The sequence below is a fragment of the Musca domestica genome, unplaced genomic scaffold (assembly GCF_030504385.1).
Source record: "Musca domestica strain aabys unplaced genomic scaffold, Musca_domestica.polishedcontigs.V.1.1 5, whole genome shotgun sequence".
In the NCBI taxonomy this organism is placed as follows: domain Eukaryota; kingdom Metazoa; phylum Arthropoda; class Insecta; order Diptera; family Muscidae; genus Musca; species Musca domestica.
In genome coordinates, this window is record NW_026712346.1 from 25,479,049 (window position 1) to 25,503,882 (window position 24,834).

Sequence of the window (24,834 nt, forward strand, 5' to 3'; positions counted from 1 at the left end):
ATAGTTTCCACCGAATGAACCCGGGAAACATATTGAGTGAGACTACCTTCGAAGGTTCTTTTACACTGTCCGAAAGGCGACTTATATCCTTTAACTCGGTTTCAGTTCTTGGCCGTTGAAGTGATCCCTCTCAATGTAATAGTAAGTAATATTTCCTTTTTTTATTTTATTCAAATTTTTTAATTTTATTCTGTTGTATTTTAACGATAATTTATTTTTTTTTTCATATATATGTATGCTTCAAATTTTTTAAAAAAAGTTTCACACATATTTTGTTTAGGCTGAGCCTTGGTCGCGACTTATATGACAACTAACAAAACAAACTTCGGGTTTGTTGAGTTTTAATAAACTGAATCGTTATTCAAATTAATAATGTACATTTCTTAAACTGAAATGATTGCAACTATTTACACTTCAGCAAAACTTATTCTCCAACTTAAAAACATAATGATTATTTTTATGTTTGCAACTATTTGCAATTCAGCAAAAATTATTCTCCAACTTAAAAACATAATGATTATTTTTATGTTTCTCACGGTACTGTGTCTGGAAATTTGAACGATACTCTCAAGTTACATTTAAGTTATCGTCAACGTATTTATGTGTTTGTACATACAAAATGTATGTATGTAGGGTTGTATGTAACTTGCGCGAGATAATTCGTTAACTATGTTAACAATTAAAAAAAATTGTTTTCTTGGACAATTGTCCATTTACAACTTGTTTATTCAATGTCTGAATTATGATTATTACAATTCTTTAATATTCTTACTTATATCTAGTTTTATTATTGTAATATGAAGACTAAGACTGAAGACATGTGTCGTCTGAATGTTTATGTTGGCGTATGTGAGGTGGTCAATGTAACTAACTTGTCGCCGTTGAATGTTCGTGGGAACATGCCTTATCAGCATGTTTAAGTTGGCGTGTGTGAGGTAGCCAACGTAACTCCTCCCCCCTTAGAGTAGAGTGAGGGCCACAAGGAATTGGAAATGGATGTGGCCGGAACGATGATATTCGGTGTTACGTGTTTGCGAGTTATCCTTGCAAGAGCACAAAATGCTGTCATCATTAATAAAGTGAGGATTGCTATGGCTAGGTAGACAAACTTCATGTTGTCTTCCGTCTCATTCTCTAGGAAAAGAACTGTCTTCTTCTTTTCAAAGTAAATATCCGCAAATTTCCTTAAATTTAGGGTTTCAATTGTTGATTCCTCATTAATTCGAGTAAGTGAAGGAGGGCAAATGTGTGTCCGAGTATCGTATTCTATTGATGAAAACATCGCAGGACTTGTAGCGTAAGACAGCAGTTCCTTCTACTTCAGTTGTATTTTTACTGCAAGTAGAATTAGTAAATGTTTAACACTAATAAGTAATATGGACGTCAAATCGTGTTAATATGGGACGTCAAATCGTTCTATCATTTCAGTATTTAGATTATGTTGATTCGATATTTTGTTTGTTAGTTGCCAACATCTTTATTTGTTTGTTTTATTCTTGTGCCACGTGAGCGTCCATATTTCCGGTAATAAATTTTATCGCAGTTTCCAGTCCATTTATAAGTACTCTTTTTATCCTTTTTGAAGGCATGAGAGTTGCTAATTTGTTTTGCAGCTCTTTAAGTTTGTGGGTCGTTATTTTTACGGTGTCCGTCAATGAAGCTTTCTTTTGAAATATGTCTAATAAGTGAGCAAGTCCTTGAATGTTTTTTTTCATAGTCATCTAAATTGACTATGTGTATAAGATTACAGTAATTTTCGATGATTCTTGCTGGTCCGAGATTCAGTTGTATTATCCCTTGGTCTTGTTGAATATTTTGTATTTTAATCAATTGAGTCATAGCTAATGAAAACCTAAAAAAAAAACAATTATTTTTCTTTTTAGTCCTTAGTCTTGATTTATGCATTTTTTGGTTTCTAGTTGTGATTATAGTTATTCTATTTTTATTATGAACTCTTTGTTTGGAGAATCTAGGTGTCATTTTATTTCTCCTACATTCTTTTCTCTAAACGTCTTCATCGACTCCAAAGTTTTCGGGTTCATGTCTGCCCGTATTTAATTTCTCAAGTCGTTTCTGTACCTCTTTTCCTAATTTTTCTTAAATATAAGGATAAAGACTTTCTCTAAATTCATTAAGTTTATGTAAATAATCGTGTTCGTTAGAGAATTGAACATCCTTGTCAAATTTATATGTTCTTCAGTGGAAAAGTTCGTATGGTGTTAAATTAGTTGCTGAATGGATAGCGTTGTTGTATGTAATTAATGCTTCGGATAACATTTCTTCGTGGTCCTGTTCTAATCTGAGTTCTTTTCGTTTTGACATGATTATTCTGTATATTTGCGTTATAGTTGAATGTAATCGTTCAACTGGGCCATTACTACTGGTTTGTTGGAAAGAAGTAGAATGCAAGATTATGTTGTATTATCTACAAAAGTCTTTAAAAACATTACTTGAAAATTCGGAACCTTTGTCACAAAATATCTTTTTAGGAATTCCGTATTGCCTGAAGGTTAAGAGAGAGTAAGCAGCAGCAAATTTAAAAAAAATTATCTAATACGGCAAGGACATGACAATTGTTAATAGTATAGAGATCAATATGTATTATATCAAGCGGTTTTTCGGGGGTTTCTGGTATTTCGTATTTAATCTTTGGAGGAATTCTGTCGTTTTAGCTATTTTCTTCTTTAAAAATGGGAAATAATATTTTCGTTTTAAGTGACTATAAGTTTAATTTATTCCGCGATGGTTACAGTTTACGTTGTATTCTTTGATGAGGCTTTCTTCTTCGTCATCTTGTCTTATATCGGTCAATATTAATGTACAGCGTATTACATTGAATAATTTGTTATGTGAAAAATGTTTTGAATAAGTTTGTTGTACGATTCTAAAGGTATCGTCTGTATATATTGTATTTAGTCTGTTTGGTACTATATATTCTTTGAAAATATTTACCATTATTTCTTCGTTGAAATGTTGACGTCGAATAGTTTTCCTTTGCTTGTTTCGGAATATTGTCACTAGAGTCATAGGTGAACCTGAATTTGATTTTTCTAAAATAACCTGCAAGTTAAATTAATTCAAAGGTCTTTCCGAAACGTAAATACCATCATCTAAATTGTCTTCCGCTGAATGTATAGTTGTACCCTGTGTTATTTGATTGGACACAATTTCATTGATATTAAGATCTGTTTGCATATTGTTATGGTCCATTAGTTTTACTCGATTTATTGCATCAGCATTTGTGTTAGCTTTTCCTTTGTAAATAATAGTGGAACAGGAATTTGACTCTAATTTTAAGCGCCATCTAATAAGTTTGGAATTGGCTTCTTTAAGGCTCATTAACCAAGTTAATCGTCTGTGGTCTGTGACGATTTGGAACTTTCGACCAAACAAATAGGGTCTAAATTATTTAGTAGCCCATTTAATCGCTAATAACTCTTTTTCAATTGTGGAATAATTGCATTCTGTTTCCGATAAGGTACGAGAGGCAAAACATATAGGTTTATCATTACCTATGGGTCCTTGGGACAGAACTGCGCCTAAGGCTACATTGCTAGCGTCAGTTGTTAAAATAAAGCATAATATATATTATGCTTTTTATTCTTTGTATATATTCTTCTTATTTATATTTATTGCATTCATTTTGAATATATCTTTCTTATTTAATTAATTTGCCAGTAATTTTATTAGGTTTTTCTCAAGATTATCTATGATATTCCGTCATAGATATGTTATCTTCTTTATTATTAGTCAAGTCTATCATTCACAGATTTTAAGATTTCTTTTTTTTTAAATCCTATTAATTTATTTATTTTATTATTTATAATTTCGTGCTTAATTTGTTTTTTCTATGAATGCTTCACATATATTTTCTTGATATAATAATCGTTTTGTATGTATATGTTTGCCGTATTATATGAGAAAAAAATTTGTTCCCTACGTACAAGCAGCCCATTAGGATAAGAACAGTTGCCATTGTTGTAAATTTGCTCCGCTATGTTGTTTTAGGTGATTTGTATTTTAATTTTTCTAGGTTCTTTTTTCGATATTTTTTTTCTCTCCACTATTATTCTTGAAATCTTTTGGTTCTTCTTTATATTCTGTACTTCTTTATTAGTTAACACATTTCTTAAAGTCACTTTTTTCCAAATTGTATGGAATAGTCTCTTTTTCACTTTTTGTTTTATCTTTTAAGGATATTCAATTGTTCCCCTTATACCAATCGTCAACCGAACTACCGACTGCGCCAGATAAGTCGTTAACTATGTTAACAATTAAAAAAATTTATTTTCTTGGACAATTGTCCATTTACAACTTGTTTATTCAATGTCTGAATTATGATTATTACAATTCTTTAATATTCTTACTTATATCTAATTTTATTATTGTAATATGAAGACTTAGACTGAAGACATGTGTCGTCTGAACCATGTGAACTTGTTGCCGTTGAATGTGGGTGCGAACATGCCTGATCAGCATGTTGGCGTGTGTGTGGTAGCCAACGTAACTCGCGAACCGGTCAATTGGAAGACTCTTAAATCCCTCACGGATACATTTATAGTATTCGAGTGCATATATATAATTATCCCTTTCTTTGTAGTGTTATTGATAACATTAGGTTCTCAAGTTCAGAAATAATGATTCTGTTGAGAATTTGTCCACACAGGTCAGAAAATATCTCCTGTCAGTTGAGAAAATATCAATATATGATATTTTGTCAGTATATGAAGCTCCCATTCCCCAATAATCTGTTTTTGGGGATGTCGATTATATTTTGCTTTTTGACAGATTTTACAATTTGATACGACCTCATTTGCTAAACAATTCTTTTTTGAGAAAATTGTCCTGAAGAATTTGTTTCACATTTTCCTGGACCGCTCTATGAGCCTTATTGTGTTCTAAAACGAAATTTCCTTTTGTTAATTTGAACATAAATAAATCTGATACAAAAGATATTTATTGCTGACTAAACATTATTATTTTATTAAAATATTTACAAATAAAATACAAGTCACATATGAATATGAGATGTTGCATTAGAGTGGTGCGCGTATTATATACATCAAAGAAATATTTAATTCATATTATTTTTTAAAAAGAAGAAAAAGATTTAATTTCAATTTGCAACTGACTTCTTAAATCTACTTAACTCAAAATGTTAGCTGATTTTTCTATTGGTTTTGTTTAGATCTGCATTTATTTATGGACACGCCACTGGTCATACGATGAGCTGGGAAAGGTTCGCTGCTACTTAATGGCCATTATATGTATGTTGTTAACTTATATATAAATACATACTACTATCTTTTGCAATTGAGATTTTTATTTATTTGTATTGATAATGATCTTGCTTTGTGTTCTCAGTTTTTCCAAATAACAACTTCACCTCTAGCCACCGGATATATAGTTGTTAGAATAACCACGTCCGTGGCTATGTCCACGGCCGCGTCTCTTTCCTCGGGAGTTGGAATTCATACACATTATATATGAAGCATTTGTAATTACTTTTGTACTAGTGTTTATAAATTTAAATTAAATTATTAAATTTATAAAATTTGAAAAAGTACGGACTTCAATGACAAGTTTGAAGCTGCATGATGGGCTGAAGATAATGTTTTTGCGAGCTCTTGAATTTCAGCTACAAATGTGTCGGTCGATTTGTTATTTTTGCCGTTAGTAATTCAGTGGAATCCTCTTTTACAGATTTTTTTAGAATCTTAATTATTTCCTCTATTGTTGCTTCCGAGCTGAATAGATTCATTCAGTTAATTTTTATAACCTTGACGGCTATAAGCTAGTGGATTTCTTTCATAAATTCTAAGGCATCTATGAAAATTTGCAAGTTTTCAGGTTTACCATCAAAATCTGGTATGGATCTTGTGGCCAAACTTAAAAATTCTGTTGCTAATTGAGACATTTTAGTTGTTGGCTCTTCCTGTTCTTTAAATAACCTGTTTAATGTTTTGCTTAAATATTCATTATCCTCTTTATTATTCTCTAAAATGGGTTTATCTTAGTGAATAAATTACCTCCTCCTTAAGTGAGTCTGAAAATTAATTTTCTAAACCCTTCTTTTTGAGTCTTGTTTATTTTTAACATCCAGGAAAAATCATTCGGGTGGAATTTCTTGAGCAAGGGTTAGTCGGTCATACTACTGTTATAAGAGTATCCTAATTTCATTTAAACTTTCAAAAAATATTCTACAATCTTTTTCTAAGGTTTCCACCATTATCGGTCTATCTACCGTTAAACATTTATAAGACTTGTTAAATTTATTTTCTTTGAACCAGAACAAAAACAAAATAGATTTTTTTCAGCAAAGAACAATGCGTTGCATAAACACAGTTTAAACCTTATCAAGACCGTTTCCGATTGAAGTAGTCCTGATATCATTTTTTCTCAATGCCCTTTTATGCAACAGGTAAAGTGTTACCATTTGTTGCGCGTCTAGTAACGCAATAATTATTATAAAATACACCTTAAGCCCAATGTCATTTATTACATTGGCATTCGGTTTGTCTATTTTAGACTCTTAGCCACCCATTGTTTAACAATTTAAAACAAAACTTTGGAGCGTGAATCTCACTACAAGGTTTTCAGTAAGAGCTCCAGTTAATACGGGACATGCACTAACCATCTATCCACTCCAAGCCCACAACAGAGTAAATTTTGTTGTTTTTTCTACTAAAAGTTAAACATACATATAAATAAAAAAATGGTACTTTCCAAAAATTAAAAACAAATGTTTGGAATAGTTGTTCTGTAAAATACATACATAGATTACAATGAGAGTATGAGTTCGCACGATGTTTTGAACTGGATGAATATTTATCTGCTAATACAAATTAAGATTTTAAAATAGTTAAAAAAATATTTTTAAAATTTAGTTAAATAAAATTATTTTTTTTTTTTAATTTCTTAATTCTATTTTTATTTACTTAATTCTTCTATTATTTTTCACATTCACTTTTGACTATAGTTGTTTCACATTTTTTCAATTTGTTTGATTGTTCTCCTAATATTCTAATGTTTTTTTACTTAAGCTACATCGCGGTCGCTGTCCTTTAAAGACTCCCGTTTCCGATTTGAATGGTACTTGGGCGCATCATTTCCGCGATCTATAAATTCAAATTTTTACGCGTTTTTAATATTTTTTTACGAATGGACCCCGGTCCTTGCTGCCGCTATGGTGTAGACTTGTAAGGATTAACGCGAAGGGGTCCCTGCTTTGGTTTGACTTGTTGTTGTTTGGTTTGAAGTGATTATGTTTCCGTCGTTAACTCCTCCCCCTCTAAGTTCATGCGTCCTCGCATGAGCAACCACATTTTAGAAGAATGGAAGGCCATGAATCTTCTTACTGTTAGAACCTCTTAATAGTAATGATAAGTTTGATTTTGAATAAATGTTTAGTTGGACATTTTCCACAATTTATATTTCCTGGTCTGCATTAGAGGACTCCGGTTTACTTTTGGGTGAATTATTTTCATTATTGACAGTTTCATTTCCTTTCATCCTTTTTGTTAAGTAGATAATGGTAGCCAAAAATATAAGGATCATTAGCAATCCAAAGTTGATAGTAAGATTTATTTTATTTTCGATTTTTAGTCTATCGATTATGTGGGTGTTGTTAACATTTACTGCTTCCATTCCTTCCAAAGTTATCACTAGTTATGGAATACTAGAACTACTTGGCTGCAGTAGGGCAGGCAGAGGTTTGTTAAGAGAGACCTGAGTTGTTAAATATGTTTGGTTTCCAACTCGAACTGTAGAATTCAGGTGATGAATTATGAAGGTGCCATCTATATTTATTGTTGAATTGTCGATTTCTATTTGCCCTTTGTACTCGTTCAGCAACATCATGCTGTCGTCAATTTCGTCAACTAGCGCCACATGCTCATCGTTGGTTGTTGTGCAGCGGGATGGTTTACTCCTTAGCAGATTTGGAATACATTCATATTTACTTATGTCTAGGATATTATCAATTTCACATATACTTATCTTATTATAATTCTTGCAGTCATTCTTAATACCAAATATCTTGTCGTTACATCTTAAAACATTTTTAAACTGTCTTAACTATTTTATTATTTTTCCTTACAGGTTTAATTAGCAAATCGTCACAATTTTCATTGTTAGTTGTAGGAATATTAACAATATAAATTATTTCATTATTATTTGAAGCGACTTTGACATTTGAAAATTTTAATAACTCATCCATATTAGCAAATGGTATGTTATCATTATAAAAAATATCTCTAAATTGTTATCCTCTGTATAAGAAAAAATGAATGAATTTACAATGTTTGATTTGGCCCAATGAATAGCATATTCTATATTAGACAGTTCTTCTTTAACAATTTCCAGTTTATACTTGAAATCTAAGTTTCTAATAATTTAGAAATATTATTGGTAGTCTTTGAAATTAGATTTACATTATTAATTGTTAATTCATTAATTAATTTGGTTGTTACTGTTAACTAGGACGTTATTTATTTTATCTTTTATTATTTCAAAATCATGGTGGTCCGAACTACCGGCTAACCATTTCCAGGCGCTGCCAATAAAATCCAGAGACCTTTTTGTCATTGTCTTGGATTTAAGTCTGGATAGACAGGATTTTATTTGGGATATGGAATAGGATAGGTAAGGTAATAGTAAGCTATTGTTTCTGTCACGTATGTCAATTCCATTTTCTAATGTTTCTATCAAGTTTTCATACTGTCTCAAGTCAATTGTACGGACAAGTTTGAATACGCCGTTCTGAATTTTCGCGGATCCCGTATTGATCACTACTAGTCTAGAGTTAGAGTAATCCATTATCTGGAACTCTCCTGCAGAGTAACCAAGCAGCAGAAATAATGCTAATATCTGGAACATAGCGGGATATCCTCAGATATTTCTTCAGTTTACGTTTCTTAAATTTACTTTTCAATATTCCTTTTGAAATTTATATTTTTTCTACCTTTTTAACAATTTTTGTATTTTTATTCACTTTAATATAAATTTTATTTTTTTAAATTTGCTTTTCATTATTCTTCTTCAAATTTGTCTGTTTTTAGGTTTTTAACAATTTTTGTGTTCTTATTCACTTTAATATAAATTTTATTTCTTTAGTTTACATTTCTTTAATTTACTTTTCAATATTCTTTTTCAAATTTATCTTTTTTCCTTTCCTTAATTAAATTTTTAATTTCTACTTTTTAAATTTGTTGTATTCTTATTTATCCAATTTTCAATGTATTTTTATTTCATTGTTTATATAATTGTTTATAATTACTTAATTCTATTTTTCTCATTCTATTTTTAATTACTTAATTCTTCAATTATTTTATACATTCACTTTTGACTATAGTTGTTTCACATTTGTTCAATTTGTTTGTTTGTTATACTAATGTTTTTTACTTAAGCTACATCGCGGCCACTGTCCTTTAAAGACTCCCGTTTCCGTTTTAATGGTACTTAGGCGCATCATTTCCGCGATCTATAAATTCAAATTTTTACGCGTTTTTAATATTTTTTTTTTTGCGAATGGGCCCCGGTACTTGCTGACACTATGGTGTAGACTTGTAAGGATTAACGCGAAGGGGTCCCTGCTCGGGCGCCAATTAAGATTTTAAAAGTTTAAAATAGTTAAAAAAATATTTTTTATGTTTGTTTACCTGTGGTAAACAACATAACCTTTATTTATTATTTTCCAAAACTGACTGCAATGAATTTACAATTATTATTCCTAAAGACAACTATCTAAACATATAAACTGCTTTTTCTGCATTTCGCACCATCAACTCACTCAGGCACTTGTTGCGCGTGTTGATACAGTTTCATTTGGAGTTTTTGCTGCGCGTGTGGATTAGATTTCACCTGGGAACGTTATTCGGCAATTTAATCTTGCTAAATCGGCAGGTTCAGCATTGGCACGTTTGGTTGGTTTGACTTGTTGTTGTTTGGTTTGAACTGATTATGTTTCCGTCGTTAACTTACATATTTGGCTGCTGCTGCTTTCTTGTTGCCAGGGAGTTGTTGGGATGATGTTGTTATGGTTGTTGTCTGGCCGGCGTTTCAGATGTTTCGTTGGTTTATGTGGTCAACTTCAGCCCTGCACCATCATCACAGTGGTCCAAATTATTTAACAATTGCTCAATAATTAAAACATTTTAGCCCCGAGTCTTTGTTGTTTTGAAAACGTTGTAATTTTTTTTATAAGTTCATTCATTTGTTTCTGTCTTCCTGTGGAGATTTGGTGGGCTAGTAAAAATGTCCATAGGGTATTTTGAAAAAAAAGACATCCTGTTGTTGAGCCCGTTTGTTGTTGCCTTGCTTAAGAGCGTTCCATTCAGTCACTTGTTTCTTTGTTTTTGAAAATTTACTATCTGTTTTTAGCAGTTTGACCTTTTAATATTTGGAGATCACAAGCACTTCTTGAGTTATTATTGTTTCGTTTTTATTAATTTTTATTGATTTTTTAACGCAGTTTCTTAAATTCCGGTATATGGAGTTATTAATATTTGCTTCTTCATCGAATGTAATGAGAGTCGTGCCGTTCACTGGTTGTCCATTCATGATAACCATTTTATCATTAATTATGATAACGCCATCATCTGTAACGGCTTGGACGAGTCGTGCACTGCGCGATCTCTTCAGAATAAAGTTGTTGCGCACAAGTTGTATAGTGTTGTTCTCTACAGTATGTTGCAGTAAGGATGGCCCTGCAGTTTACGATTGGAGTTATGCTGTCGCCGCAATCAGCTATGTTGTTGTTTTCAGCGAAATTATGGAAAGTGTCATAGTGTTCTACTGGATGCATTATTATTGTCTTACAAACTAATTTAATCCTAGGATACTTTATTATAAAATGTACAAAATTGTTAACATAACCTCAACATTAGCCACTTCAATAATATCGGTAATAGTGATATCTGTAGAGCTCTCACTGATTAAATTCTCCAAATCATTGGAGTCTAAAATTGCAGCGTTAATTATCCCTAATTTTGAAAGTGTGATAGTTAACATTAAGTCTCAAATTCCATGATTATAATTCTATTTCTTGAAAGCAGTTTATCATATAATATTTCTGTGTTTATCTGTTTTGTTTTTTTTTTTCGTTATTTATCAAACTATTTATTGTTTCCGATAACTCGTTTATTTTATCTTGGGTTTTAGTGTTAATGCTTATCTGCCTATGATGAATCTTTAGTGTTTCTATAAGCGTCTTTATGTGTCGTATATCCGAGTCCAATAGCTGTTTCATGTGTGACCTGGGAAAATGGATTCTCATTTCCTCAGTCTCTTTTACGATCACTGAAAACGTTCCTCTCGGGAACGCTGATAAATTATTGGAAGGAGAAAATACAAACGATCTGGAGATACTGTTAGTGGATGATGAGGAGGCGGTAGATTCTATCAAAGAAAATGAATTGTTGGATGCTAAGAACGATGAAGATACAGTATCAACCGAAAGCGATAAAATCGATAATACAAAAGAAGAGAATAATTCTGAGAATAAAACTGGAACTCAAGATTCTAATGATATTAAGAAAAACAAAAGTAAACTTTATGTTAATTACCTCAAATTGTCTTTATGGACAACCCTCCCTTTTGTTAAGACTGTGGTCCCAAAGTCTGCTTTGACTGTTTCTTCGGTGTACAAAGGCGTAAGTTTATTTCCTAACCGTTTATTGGACTTTACGAGGACTTTGTCCCCTACTTTGAAACGTCTGTTTTGTCTTGTCTTTTCAATTGTGTAAGTGAGCGACAACTCGCTATGCACTATAGCAATATCCGACTGCACGTCTTCTTCTAAGGCGTGAATATGTTGTCGGGACAAGGCATCGGCTACATAAATTTCTTTTCCAGGTTTGTAAAAGATATTTGCATTGTGCTCGTCGATGAACGCTTTCCATCGTTTAATTTTGGCGTTCGGATTGCGATCCGAAGCAGAGAATGTCAGAGGCTGGTGGTCCGTAAAAATATTCAAATTTTTCACACCGTATAAATAGTTTCTGAGTTCCTTTAAGGCTCATACTATCGCCAGTAGTTCCCTTTCATTTGTAGCAAAATTTAATTCTATGTCTTTTAAAGCTCTCGAAATCATGGTTATTGGCTTTTCGTCTTGGGACAAGACTGCACCTAAACCAGCAGACGAGGCGTCCGTTGTTAAATCAAATGTTTTTTTGTAATCTGGGTACTGAAAATTACATTCTCAGATGCCAGTATTTCTTTAAGCTTTTCGAACGTTTAGAGTTGCCTCTCATTAAGATTTATTTTTATTATTTTCGATTGAGAAGCACTAACTTTGCCGTTTTCGCCCTTTAGAATATCGGTTAGTGGCTTGGCAACAGACGCGAAATCTTTAATGAAGCATCTGTAGTAGCTTGCCAGTCCCAGAAATGACCTTACATTAAAGCGTGTTTCAGGTTTTTCACTTGAGGATGGCCTCTACCTTCTCTGGATTCATTTTTATACCATTTCTGGAAACTATAAAGCCAAGATATACAACACTTTCTTGAAAAATGTGATTTTTCCCGGGAAATTCTCATATTGGCAGCATATAATTTGTCCAATACCCATTCAATATGCTTGACGTGATCTTCTTCTGTTTCAGAGAAAATGATGTCATCGATTTACCAAGATGTGAGAGAATAAGGGTTATTTCGGGTATTGGGTATTTGTCAACGACAGTGATACCGTTTGATTTCCTAAAATCGATCACTAATCGTTTTTTAGTGTTGCCGTATTCATCTTTCCCTTTTTATCAGCAACCCAAACGGGATTGTTTTAGGGTGATCTAGAAGGCCGTATTATGCCATTCTTCAGAAGTTCTTTAATTACGTTGTTAACGAAGTCAGCTACACCCATGGGATATGGGTATAGTCTTGAATATGTGGGAACACTACTATTGGTGCGAATAGTAGCTACAATATTCGCATTGTATGGGAGTGATTCTTTGGGGTTTGTAAAAACGCCCACAAATGTTCTTATCATTTCCCTAAATTTTCCTGCGATAGATTGAGTTCGACCGGGTCGAACTTTGAATACCCTCCACCATTTGGAACGAATTTGGAAAATTTCAAAAAATAAAATCTTTAAAACATTCTGTTAAAATTTTAAAAATACCAAATATTGCCGTTATAATGGGTTCTATTCGACGTGGGTCTACATAGGCATTGTTTGTCATAAGCCATTACCATTACTTGAAATAAACGGTGAATAATGTAGCTTAAATCATCAAAATACCGAATATCAGGAGGTACCGTTATATGGGGGCTTTACGAAAACGTGGACTTGCACAGACAATTTTCTGTATCCTCTTCGAACTTCAAATACCAAATTTGAAACAATTTCGGTTATTAATCTCGCTAAAATCATCAAAATACCGAATATCGGGATTTACCGTTCTATGTTGGGTCTGACATGAGTATTTCGAGGAGTTACAAACGGAATGACAAAGTTAATATACCATCCATAGTATGGTGGAGGGTATAAAACGGACTATTGGTGTTGAAAATATTCATCATGCACTTTTTTTAATTGCTGTGAAGCCGTGAATTGACTTCACCATAAATGGGTTGCTTACTGGAACTATGCCTCTTAGACCTTTTATAAGTTTAATATAATTCTTCGAAACCTGAAAATTTGCAAGTATACTACAACATCGCCTGAAAGTAACATAGGCTATAAAAATTCTTGAAATTCCACTTGGAACTGGAGATATAGCATTAGAATCGGAGGTACCTCCCAAAAATTTAGATTTTATATGCACATATCTATTGATCGATTACAGATACAGTCTCCAAATTTGGTATGCCTGATTGAATTTGAAACAAAAATAAATTTTCCAAATTATTTTGAAATCGCTTCAGATTCGGATATACCTCCCATATATATTTTCAGCAGATTTCATGTATTTGATGCTTTAAACCCGCTGTGTACGCCACATTTCAGTGAAATTTGGAAAGCGTATTGGAATTTGTCTAGAAATTTAGTTTGCCAAATTATATTGAAATCGGTATAGATTTGAATATAGCTCCCATACATATATTCGACAGATTTCGTTTATTTGCTGCAGGAAACAAGATATGTATGTTCGATTCTAATAAAATTTGGAATGTGTGACGGGATTTTGATCGGAAAATAAATTTTTCAAATTATATTTTCGAGGATTTTACATATTTGATGCATCCAACGCGATAAGTATCCGATTCCAAAGAAATTTGGACAGAGAGACGAAATCTGGTACCAAAAAAATTGTCAAATTATATTGAAATTGGTTGAGGTTTCGGTATAGCTCCCATATATATTTGTCGGCCGATTTCATGTATGTTATGCACCAAGCACGATATATAATGGATTCCAATGAAATTAAGAATGTGTGGCGGAATTTGGTTACAATAATAAATTAATATATTTTCACGTATTTTACGTACCAATATCAATGAAACATGGAAGGTGTGACGTGTGTAAAAGTAAATTTTTTCAAATTATATTGAATTAAGAAATATTGGTAGATAAAATTTTGAATGCATATAAAATCAAAAGGGGTAGTATAAGTATAAGCTAGTATAAGATAAAATAAAATTAATTATTTTGTATTTTAAAACATAGCAGGATGTGCGATTTCACGTCTTACTTTATTGAGTTAAAATGGACACAAAATAGTTTAATTATTTTATTCATAATCTAAACTTATATTTGCTGTATTCCCTTTACACGTGTTGTTTATTCGGCATTTCTCACAGTGAAATCCAATACGCGTCGTTGGCCTATTAAATTCATTTATGAGAATACATTCTTCCAAACGTTCACATGCCAACTAAGCAGATCATGTTACAATATGAGGTGATGTCTGGACAGTGGTCCAAAGAAATATATTTGATTTTAACTCTTACCCCTTTAAATTTCATACGTCCCGTATGAACATTAGTTTTCACAGGAGTTTTCTTCAGAAAAACGGGATGTTATTTAAACTTGTAAATCTTGTATTCCTTTTTGAAGGTGTTGGCTTGTCTTCGATATCGATTTGCACTTCATCATTTTCTGTATTGCTTGCATCATTTCTATTTCTATATGGACGTATCAGGATGAACAAAATTAATATTACGAGTGTCAAACCAAGAGCCACGTTAATCCAAATGTTTATGTGTTTGTCAAGCTTTAGAGATTCAATGGTTTTAATGTTATCGCTCGTGAGTGTTTTCATAATTTCCAAAGATAAGGTCTCTTCTTGAAAGTGGGATTCGTCAATTTGCAGCAGCGCTGGCAAAGGTTTTGATTTTGCAATCTGTGTGGTTAGAAAAGATCTTGCATCAATGTTGAGGCTTGTATTCGAGTGATGAATGAGGAAGGTGCCGTTTAGGGAAATCGGCCATTATTTCTCCATTAAACTGATTAAGGAACAACAATCCGTCTTATATTTCCTCAACCGAGGTTATATTTTCATTGTTTGTTACCAAGCATGATGATGATTTTCTAGTTATTAATTTGGGAATAATTATATCATTAAAGTTACAAATAATTATATTGTCAAAATTATTACAATTAGTTTTTACACCGTATATTTGTTTATTACAAATTAAAATGATACTGAATATTTATTTTATAAATATTGTTTTGAAATTTTACAGGTTATGAAATTTTACAGGTCTGGACAGTGGTTCAAAGAAATATATTTGATGTTATAACTTATAATATGGAAAGCTTGTTGCCTAACCTTCTATTCTTTTTACCGAGAATTTTTTTCATTTATAGAAAAGTCTCATAACTTCTGTCTTTATTATGGGTTATCAATTCCTTGTCCTGCGCTGTTTTAAGACGCGCTAAAGAGTGCAGTTATATATTTCTTCTATTCTAATATAATCCTCCTCGGAAAAGGCGGATTCATGTAAACCGTCTGATAGGTTTCAAATTTAGGTTTTGTAAGTATTACTTGGTTACTTCTGCCCTAACAAGTTTGTTAAAAAATGATATCCCTATTCTCTTCTTCCATCGGTTGATGATTCAAATGGTTCTGTTACTTTTGAAGATCCTTCCGTTATTTTTCCTGCTATCTCTTCTCTTATAAGTGAAAATAGTCCTCGGCGTTGCTTTTGTTTTTGATGATGGTTGGCATTGCCTGTTTTCAGCTTTAATGATATTTTTTTTAATATTTTTAGTTATTTTGTTGCTTTGTTTTCGTTGCTTTTAGGTTTTTTTATTTTGATTTTTTATTTTCTTTGGTTTTTATGATGTTATTCGCCAAACATTTATTTCCCTTCTGTCTCCATTTTCTGTTGAATATTATTTTTTCTACAATTTATTATTGCATTACAGGATTATAAATATTCTCTTCCATGAAGGATGTCATAATTTTCTGTGAAATTATGTAATTAACATTTTCGTTGAGTCGGACAAAATCTTGAAATTTATACTCTTGCAAAGAGTTATGATACCATTTATTGTTGATACTTTCAAATTTTCTTTAAAAGTAAGAAACATGAAAAATTTATTTTTCATCAAATTTATTGATTTTCCTGTATCTATGTGGCAACTTAGGGCCTTAGCCTTTCTTTGCCTCCTCGTTTTCTGATGCATCTAAAAATGTTCATCCGCATCCATTCTGAATTACCCACTAGTAGAGTTCTTTGTGTTTTTAAAGGAAGATAATGTGCTTTGTGTTGCATGTTCTGTTGGTGGTTTAAGGGATTTTTCTTCGACCCTGATTAATAATTCAATCTATTTGGTTTATTTGAATTACTTATGTAGATCTTTTGATTCCTATCCTATTCCTTGGGCGATATGAAAGTTTCGTAAAGGCCATTTCTGTATACTAAGTGCTTAATATTACATAGGATTATTTTTCTGAATTTCACAAGGTTAGTGGTGGCCAAGTTGGTCACTGGGTGAGTTCTTCTTGGTCTTCACAAAGTTAAAACTTTTGAAATAACCGGCCACTAAGTTCTTGCTCTGGCACAAGTGATCCATTTTTTTGCATGCGTCAAATGTTACCTCGCGGAAAAATGTTTTATGAATATGCAACAATAATCTAATTTGTACTGTTGATATCATTGCGCGGTCAAATTTTCACTCGCGCAAAGTACTCTTGCGGATACAAAACAATTCGTGGTTGCACTGTTAATATCCCTGAGTGGGCTGAATTTTTTGCACTTTTGTTATCCTACCGACTGCGTCAATTATGTGTGCCAAAGCAAAATCGTCTTCGACAGCGTGACTAAGACTGCCCGTTCATCTTCATTCATATTCCCATCAGAACTCCCAATCGATCACATTGCATTCATTTGGTGTCGTGGGAAGTTCATTTTCAAGGAAAGGTGTAATTAGACCGGATGCGTGTGCAGTGCTTGGTCAGCGGTTTGAGTTGGGCGTGTTTAAAGGTGAGTTGAACTTTTTGTTTGATTGACTGCATGAGAACCTGTATTATTCTATTCTGTATTTTTCGAAGGACCAATGAAAATGAGAGCGGAATCCAACCTGCCTCCTCGATTGTCAATTCTATTCTCGATAAGTCTCGACTGGAGCAATGTAATGTTAGAAAAGAATACAACCGCTTTGTTTGGGTGTACATTGAATTCTGGTTTTTATTTTAAAATATGTTCTTTAAGTTTACTGAAACTAATATAATTTAACCCAACTGAGTACACTCTCAGTAATATTTTTGACCGTTGAATTATCACCTTTCTACACGCAAAAAAATATAAGCCTCTCTAACATATTTCCCAAACATATTTTGCAGCAAACAAATATATGTTTGCAAACATTCCCAAACATAACATATGTTTGGGTGCTGCAAACAAATTATGTTTGGGTCCAAACATAATTAATGTTTGGGTCCAAACATAATTAATGTTTGGGTCCAAACATAATTAATGTTTGGGTCCAAACATATTTAATGTTTGGGTCCAAACATAATTAATGTTTGGGTCCAAACATAATTAATGTTTGGGTCCAAACATATTTTTTGTTCGGGTGCAAACATAATTTATGTTTGGACCCAAACATAATATATATTGGGGTGCAAACATAAATTTATGATTGGGTCCATTTGTATACTTACTGCAGATATAATTCAACCATAATGCAAACTAGTTTTAAAATCAATTTTTGATATTCACATTTTATTTAACATAAAAGAAATTCATACATATTATAATATATAATATAAAATTAATTGTAATAATTAATATAATATTAATATCAGTAATAAAAAATTGTTAAAAATAATAATATTAAAATAAAAATTCTAATTATAAAAATATTAAAGAAAATAAATAATTTATAATGAAACATAGTTTTTTATTTTCTTTAATATTTTTATAATTAGAATTTTTATTTTAATATTATTATTTTTAACAATTTTTATTACTGATATTAATATTATATTAATTATTACAATTTTTATTATGCTTAAAATTATTCTTATGTTTCTAATATTAATTTATTATGTTTTAATTTTTATAAATAATATATTGTTGTTATTGATAAAATAAAATAAACATTTGTTAATAAGTTTATAATTTATATCGTGCCAGTTTTCATAAAATTTTTATTTTATATTAATTTTTTAATTTATTATTATTAATATTATTCTTAATATTTGTTATTATTTTTATTTATTAATTTATTATTTTTCCTTTTATTACAATCACTATTTTTTCAATAAAGTAAAATACTTACAATCTGTTAGGGTCTTCTTTTAGACATTCGTCAATAAGGGCCTTCGAAATATTCACCCTAACTTTATTTTGCAGGCGTTTTTCGGCAATAAAAATTCTCCATATTTTGTTGACAGCCGGAATTGACTTGATGGACTCTATGTCAGTCTTTAAAGTTGAAATAACATTTGTTTTTGGGGTAAGATCCCCAAAACCACCTACGGATTCACACTCCGATAGAGTGCCACTAACTGTCGATGCTGATGCCACTGATCGAACGGAGTCTAAATGAAAATTAAATATATTATTTAAAAAAAGAAATATATTATTTAAAAAAAGAAAAAAATATTAACAGCCTGTTTCTTTATTTTGAAACGAAATTTTTTTTGTTCCGACATAAAGAAACAGGCTGTAAATCCAGTGTACTTACCTCCAAATTGCAACTCAATATGAAAAGTAGGTGTTGACATATATTGATGAATTACTTTTTCAAACTGGTCTTCTTTAATGGTTGCACCAAACACTAAGGCTGTTATTTTTCTTGAGGCATCAATTTTTAACTCTAATTTGGCTGCTTTTATAAAGCTTTGTAGATTTAAAGGCTCCGGCGCTTCGACAAATAATTTGTCTTCCCCCAAAACAGTTGGTATCAACATTTATTACAACACTTGTGACACGACGCGAAGGCACAAAACAAATAAAAAGAATAAAAAAAGAACACAACCAGAATGCCAACATGAGACACGCGCAAATGTTACGCTCTTTTGTTCTCATCAAGCAAATCGGTGTGTATGCGAAAAACGCATGTATGTATGTATGCATGAACATTAGTAAGAAGCAACGTCTCAGCAACAAAAAAACATCCAAACAGCTCTTTGTGTGTTGTTGTTGGCATTTTTTGGTGCATGGACAATAGAAAAGAAATAAACGTCTCAGCAACAGTTTCCATCCCTCTTGCCGCGCACACACCACACATAGTTACAGCAGCGATCGGCAGTGTTTGCTTGGTGAGAGCAAAAGAGCGTAACATTGGCGCGTGTCTCAAGTTGAGACACTCAAGTTGTCCATGCACCAAAAAATGCCTACTTGAGAAAGAAAACGTTACAACAACACACAAAAAAATTGACTCCTCTGTATATATGTCGGTGTTAATGCGAAAAACGCATGTATGTATGTATGCATGAACATTAGTAAGAAGTAACGTCTCAGCAACAACTAGAAAATTCACACCGCACAACAGCAACGAAAAAACATGCAAAAAGTTTTTTCGTTGTTGTTGTTGTGCGGTGTGTATTTTCTAGTTGTTGCTGAGACGTTACTTCTTACTAATGTTCATGCATACATACAACTTCTATTTACAGTTATATTTGGAAGAGAGCAAAAAATGTTTCGGTTCTGCTTTGTTGTGCGGCCAACCAAGCCAACACATCATCAACGCAAAAACAGACTTCTCACCCTCCTGTCTTCTTTTAAGTCACCTATAACACCAATTCAAAAGTAATCGAGAGCTCTGTTGTTTAGCTCTTTGAAAAAAATCCTCTCCGCACCCATAAAAAATATGTTCTAACATATAAAATATGTTGGTACCCAACAAATAAAATTGAGTTATGTTACAAAATGTTGCAAACAAATATTTGTTTGCACCGAAACAAATTATGTTTGCATCCAAAAATATATTTGTTTGCAACCAGTCCCAAACAAATATATGTTTGGATCCAAACATATTTCTAACATATATTTTTCTGCGTGTAGATATTCCCATATTAAGACCTTCTTTAAATACAAGTTAAATAATAAAAGTTTTGTGTTTATTTTATTTTTATTTATTCAGTAGTGAGCAGCGATGGCTGGCTCCTATTTGTTAATTTTGTCAAATTACTACCAAAGTATTATTTTACTTTTAATAGTGAGCAGCGATGGCTGGCTCCTGTCTAGATGACTTGCGATCGCAGAGTAAGTGTTAGTTTTTCGTTTTCATAATGTGTTGCCCACCAAACTGCAACATCAGCATTTTGCATCAAACTGCAAGCTCAGCGTCTGGCAATGCAGTTGGCATTTTTGTACTTATTAAACCTATATGTGTTAACTCCTCCCTCGTTTAAATGGAGGACGTCCCTGGACTCCCTGAGACCATCAATAACTACTTGAAGATTTTGTCGGTGTTTGGTCTTTTGACGGTTCTGGTAGGTTTTAATAAAAACATAACATACAACCAAGAATGCTATTATAACAGTCCTATTTATGAACTGTTTCTCAATGTCGTCAACATATTTTCTCTGCAAATATGGCAAACTCAAAATTTTTTCATGGCTGTTATGTTAACGAGTTTTGACACGGCTGGTTCTGGAGATTTTCTAACATAACTTCTTATGTTCCGGTATATGGAGTTATTGATCATCACCTCATTTTCAAATGTAATGAGGAAAGTCCCGATTAGTAGTTGGTCATTGATGGTAACCCTTCTGTCGTTAATGATGATGATGCCGCCATCAATAATCGATAACGATTCGAGATGGCTGGGACGTGTGGTACAATGTGCGATACCCCCTGAGTGGAGTTGTTGAGCGCAAGTTGTCGTGTTTTGTAGTTTTTTACAAAATGTTGTTGTAAATGTACCTCTGCAGTTTATGATGGGTATAATCTGGTCGCCACATTCAGCTATGTTGTTATTATTAGCAAAATTAAGGATAGTATTTTTGTGCTGAACTGGATGTATGATCCTCTTCTTACAAACTAACTTAACTTTAGGGTATTTAATTATAAAATATAAAAAATAGAATAGAACTTTAACTTGGGATACTTCCATAAGGTCAGTAACCGTAATATTGGTAAAGTGTTCATTTACAATTTTCCCCAAATCATTAGAGTCTAATATTGCGGGTTAATTATTCCGATTTATGTAAGAGTAACTAATAACATCAGGTTTTCAAGCTCGGCAATAATGATTCTATTTCGGGAAATCAAAGATTCATATAGATTTTCTGTGTTCATGTGTTCCGGTTTTGTGTTCCTTACTAAATTATTTACAGCGCCTGTTAATTCGTTTCTTTTTTCCTCCGTCCTTGTATTTATTGTTATTTGCCTATGCTCTGACTCAATGACCTCTTTATGGGTAAATTTTATATTGTGATAGTCTGGAGTGCCAGCTACAACCTTTAGCGCGGTCCCTAGAAAATTTAGGCTTCTAGCATGCCTGTGATGAATGTTTACCGTTTCTAAGAGAGTCTTCATGTGTCGTATGTCAGAGTCCAGTATCTGTTTCATATGTGACCTAGGAAAATGAATTCTCATGTCTTCTGTTTCTTTTATATCGCTGAGTACATAGATAAGTTAGTTGAGTGTTTAAGGTAATCGAAATCCTCCCAAATTAAGGCATTTCCGTCTGTTATTGGTATGTAATTTGAATTAGTGTAGTCGGTAATTTTTGCCGATATCGATACTGCGAGAAGTAGCGTTGTCCAAATCCTAGCAATAAAAAAGACAAAAAAAAAACTTTATTTTGGTTACCTTAAATTGTCTTTATGGACCACCCTCCCTTTTATTAGGACTGTGGACCCCAAGTCAGCTTCGACAGTTTCCTCTGCGTTCAAATTTGACAATTTATTTATCGAAATCCTCCCAAATTAAAGCATTTCCGTCTGTAACGGTAGCAGGGAGTTATTCCTACAAAATTGAGTTCGTCGAATTCTAAAAGCTCGTCATCTACTTCTTCGACTTGCTTTTCAGCAAACGCTTGATATTCGAATTCCTCTTGGCCAGGCGCGGTGTTGTCTGAGACTAATTGGTTAATTCTTTGTGGTTTTGCTCCGGTGTACCTAGCACTGCCATTGCTTGGTCTTTTACCCACTTGTCCCTGATTGGCATACTCATTATTTTGTGTGTTCTGCCTTTGAACATGCACCTGACTATTTTGCGGTTGTCCATAAGGCGGACTGTATTGTCGGTATTGAGTAGGTTTCCTAAATCTTGATGAGCTGTCTATTTCCATTGATTCTTGTTGGACATGTTGCCCTTGTCTTTTAACAAAATGGGGATTTTTTACTTCTGTTTTGAAGTTAGTGTACAATGTGTTGTCTTTGTTCGGAGATTTTCGTGCAAAGTTAGTTGCAAACGTGTAGCGCTCATGATTAGCTTCAACTTCTTGCGCTAATGCCAAAGCTGAAGGAAGATCAGATGTTCTAGCGGAAAAAAGAACATCGCTTAAAGACTTATTTGTTCCTAAAATGAATACTCGCAGTGCATCTGCTCTGTATTTTTCGTTCAGGGACGCGGCGACTTTGCTGTCATACGTCATTACAGTTTTATTGATGAGCAGAGTCAGTTTTTTCTCAACCTCATCATAGTACTGCAGAAGAGTCATATTTCCCTGTCGTAAAGTTGACATTTCCTGTTCTATAAGGTAAACGGGTCTTTTATCTGCACGCAAAAAAGTATAAGCCTCTCTAACATATGTCCCAAACATATTTTGCAGCAAACAAATATATGTTTGCAAACATTCCCAAACATAACATATGTTTGGGTGCTGCAAACAAATTATGTTTGTTCGGAGATTTTCGTGCAAAGTTAGTTGCAAACGTGTAGCGCTCATGATTAGCTTCAACTTCTTGCGCTAATGCCAAAGCTGAAGGAAGATCAGATGTTCTAGCGGAAAAAAGAACATCGCTTAAAGACTTATTTGTTCCTAAAATGAATACTCGCAGTGCATCTGCTCTGTATTTTTCGTTCAGGGACGCGGCGACTTTGCTGTCATACGTCATTACAGTTTTATTGATGAGCAGAGTCAGTTTTTTCTCAACCTCATCATAGTACTGCAGAAGAGTCATATTTCCCTGTCGTAAAGTTGACATTTCCTGTTCTATAAGGTAAACGGGTCTTTTATCTGCACGCAAAAAAGTATAAGCCTCTCTAACATATTTCCCAAACATATTTTGCAGCAAACAAATATATGTTTGCAAACATTCCCAAACATAACATATGTTTGGGTGCTGCAAACAAATTATGTTTGGGTCCAAACATAATTAATGTTTGGGTCCAAACATAATTAATGTTTGGGTCCAAACATAATTAATGTTTGGGTCCAAACATAATTAATGTTTGGGTCTAAACATAATTAATGTTTGGGTCCAAACATATTTTTTGTTCGGGTGCAAACATAATTTATGTTTGGACCCAAACATAATATATATTGGGGTGCAAACATAAATTTATGATTGGGTCCATTTGTATACTTACTGCAGATATAATTCAACCATAATGCAAACTAGTTTTAAAATCAATTTTTGATATTCACATTTTATTTAACATAAAAGAAATTCATACATATTATAATATATAATATAAAATTAATTGTAATAATTAATATAATATTAATATCAGTAATAAAAAATTGTTAAAAATAATAATATTAAAATAAAAATTCTAATTATAAAAATATTAAAGAAAATAAATAATTTATAATGAAACATAGTTTTTTATTTTCTTTAATATTTTTATAATTAGAATTTTTATTTTAATATTATTATTTTTAACAATTTTTTATTACTGATATTAATATTATATTAATTATTACAATTTTTATTATGCTTAAAATTATTCTTATGTTTCTAATATTAATTTATTATGTTTTAATTTTTATAAATAATATATTGTTGTTATTGATAAAATAAAATAAACATTTGTTAATAAGTTTATAATTTATATCGTGCCAGTTTTCATAAAATTTTTATTTTATATTAATTTTTTAATTTATTATTATTAATATTATTCTTAATATTTGTTATTATTTTTATTTATTAATTTATTATTTTTCCTTTTATTACAATCACTATTTTTTTTACCTCCAAATTGCAACTCAATATGAAAAGTAGGTGTTGACATATATTGATGAATTACTTTTTCAAACTGGTCTTCTTTAATGGTTGCACCAAACACTAAGGCTGTTATTTTTCTTGAGGCATCAATTTTTAACTCTAATTTGGCTGCTTTTATAAAGCTTTGTAGATTTAAAGGCTCCGGCGCTTCGACAAATAATTTGTCTTCCCCCAAAACAGTTGGTATCAACATTTATTACAACACTTGTGACACGACGCGAAGGCACAAAACAAATAAAAAGAATAAAAAAAGAACACAACCAGAATGCCAACATGAGACACGCGCAAATGTTACGCTCTTTTGTTCTCATCAAGCAAAT

At 32.1% G+C, this 24,834-nt stretch overlaps 1 protein-coding gene and 1 long non-coding RNA gene across 3 annotated transcripts in view; one reads left to right on the forward strand and one right to left on the reverse strand.

Moving 5' to 3' along the window:
- Positions 1–24,834, forward strand: part of LOC101888667 (probable serine/threonine-protein kinase DDB_G0272282) — a 280,021-nt gene that overhangs the window by 202,184 nt on the left and 53,003 nt on the right. The window lies entirely within an intron of this gene.
- LOC131805044 (uncharacterized) lies at positions 18,624–20,195 on the reverse strand. The gene is made up of 2 exons (XR_009343484.1): positions 19,075–20,195; positions 18,624–18,928 (listed from the first exon to the last, which is right to left on the reverse strand). It is a non-coding gene; the product is annotated as an uncharacterized LOC131805044 (long non-coding RNA).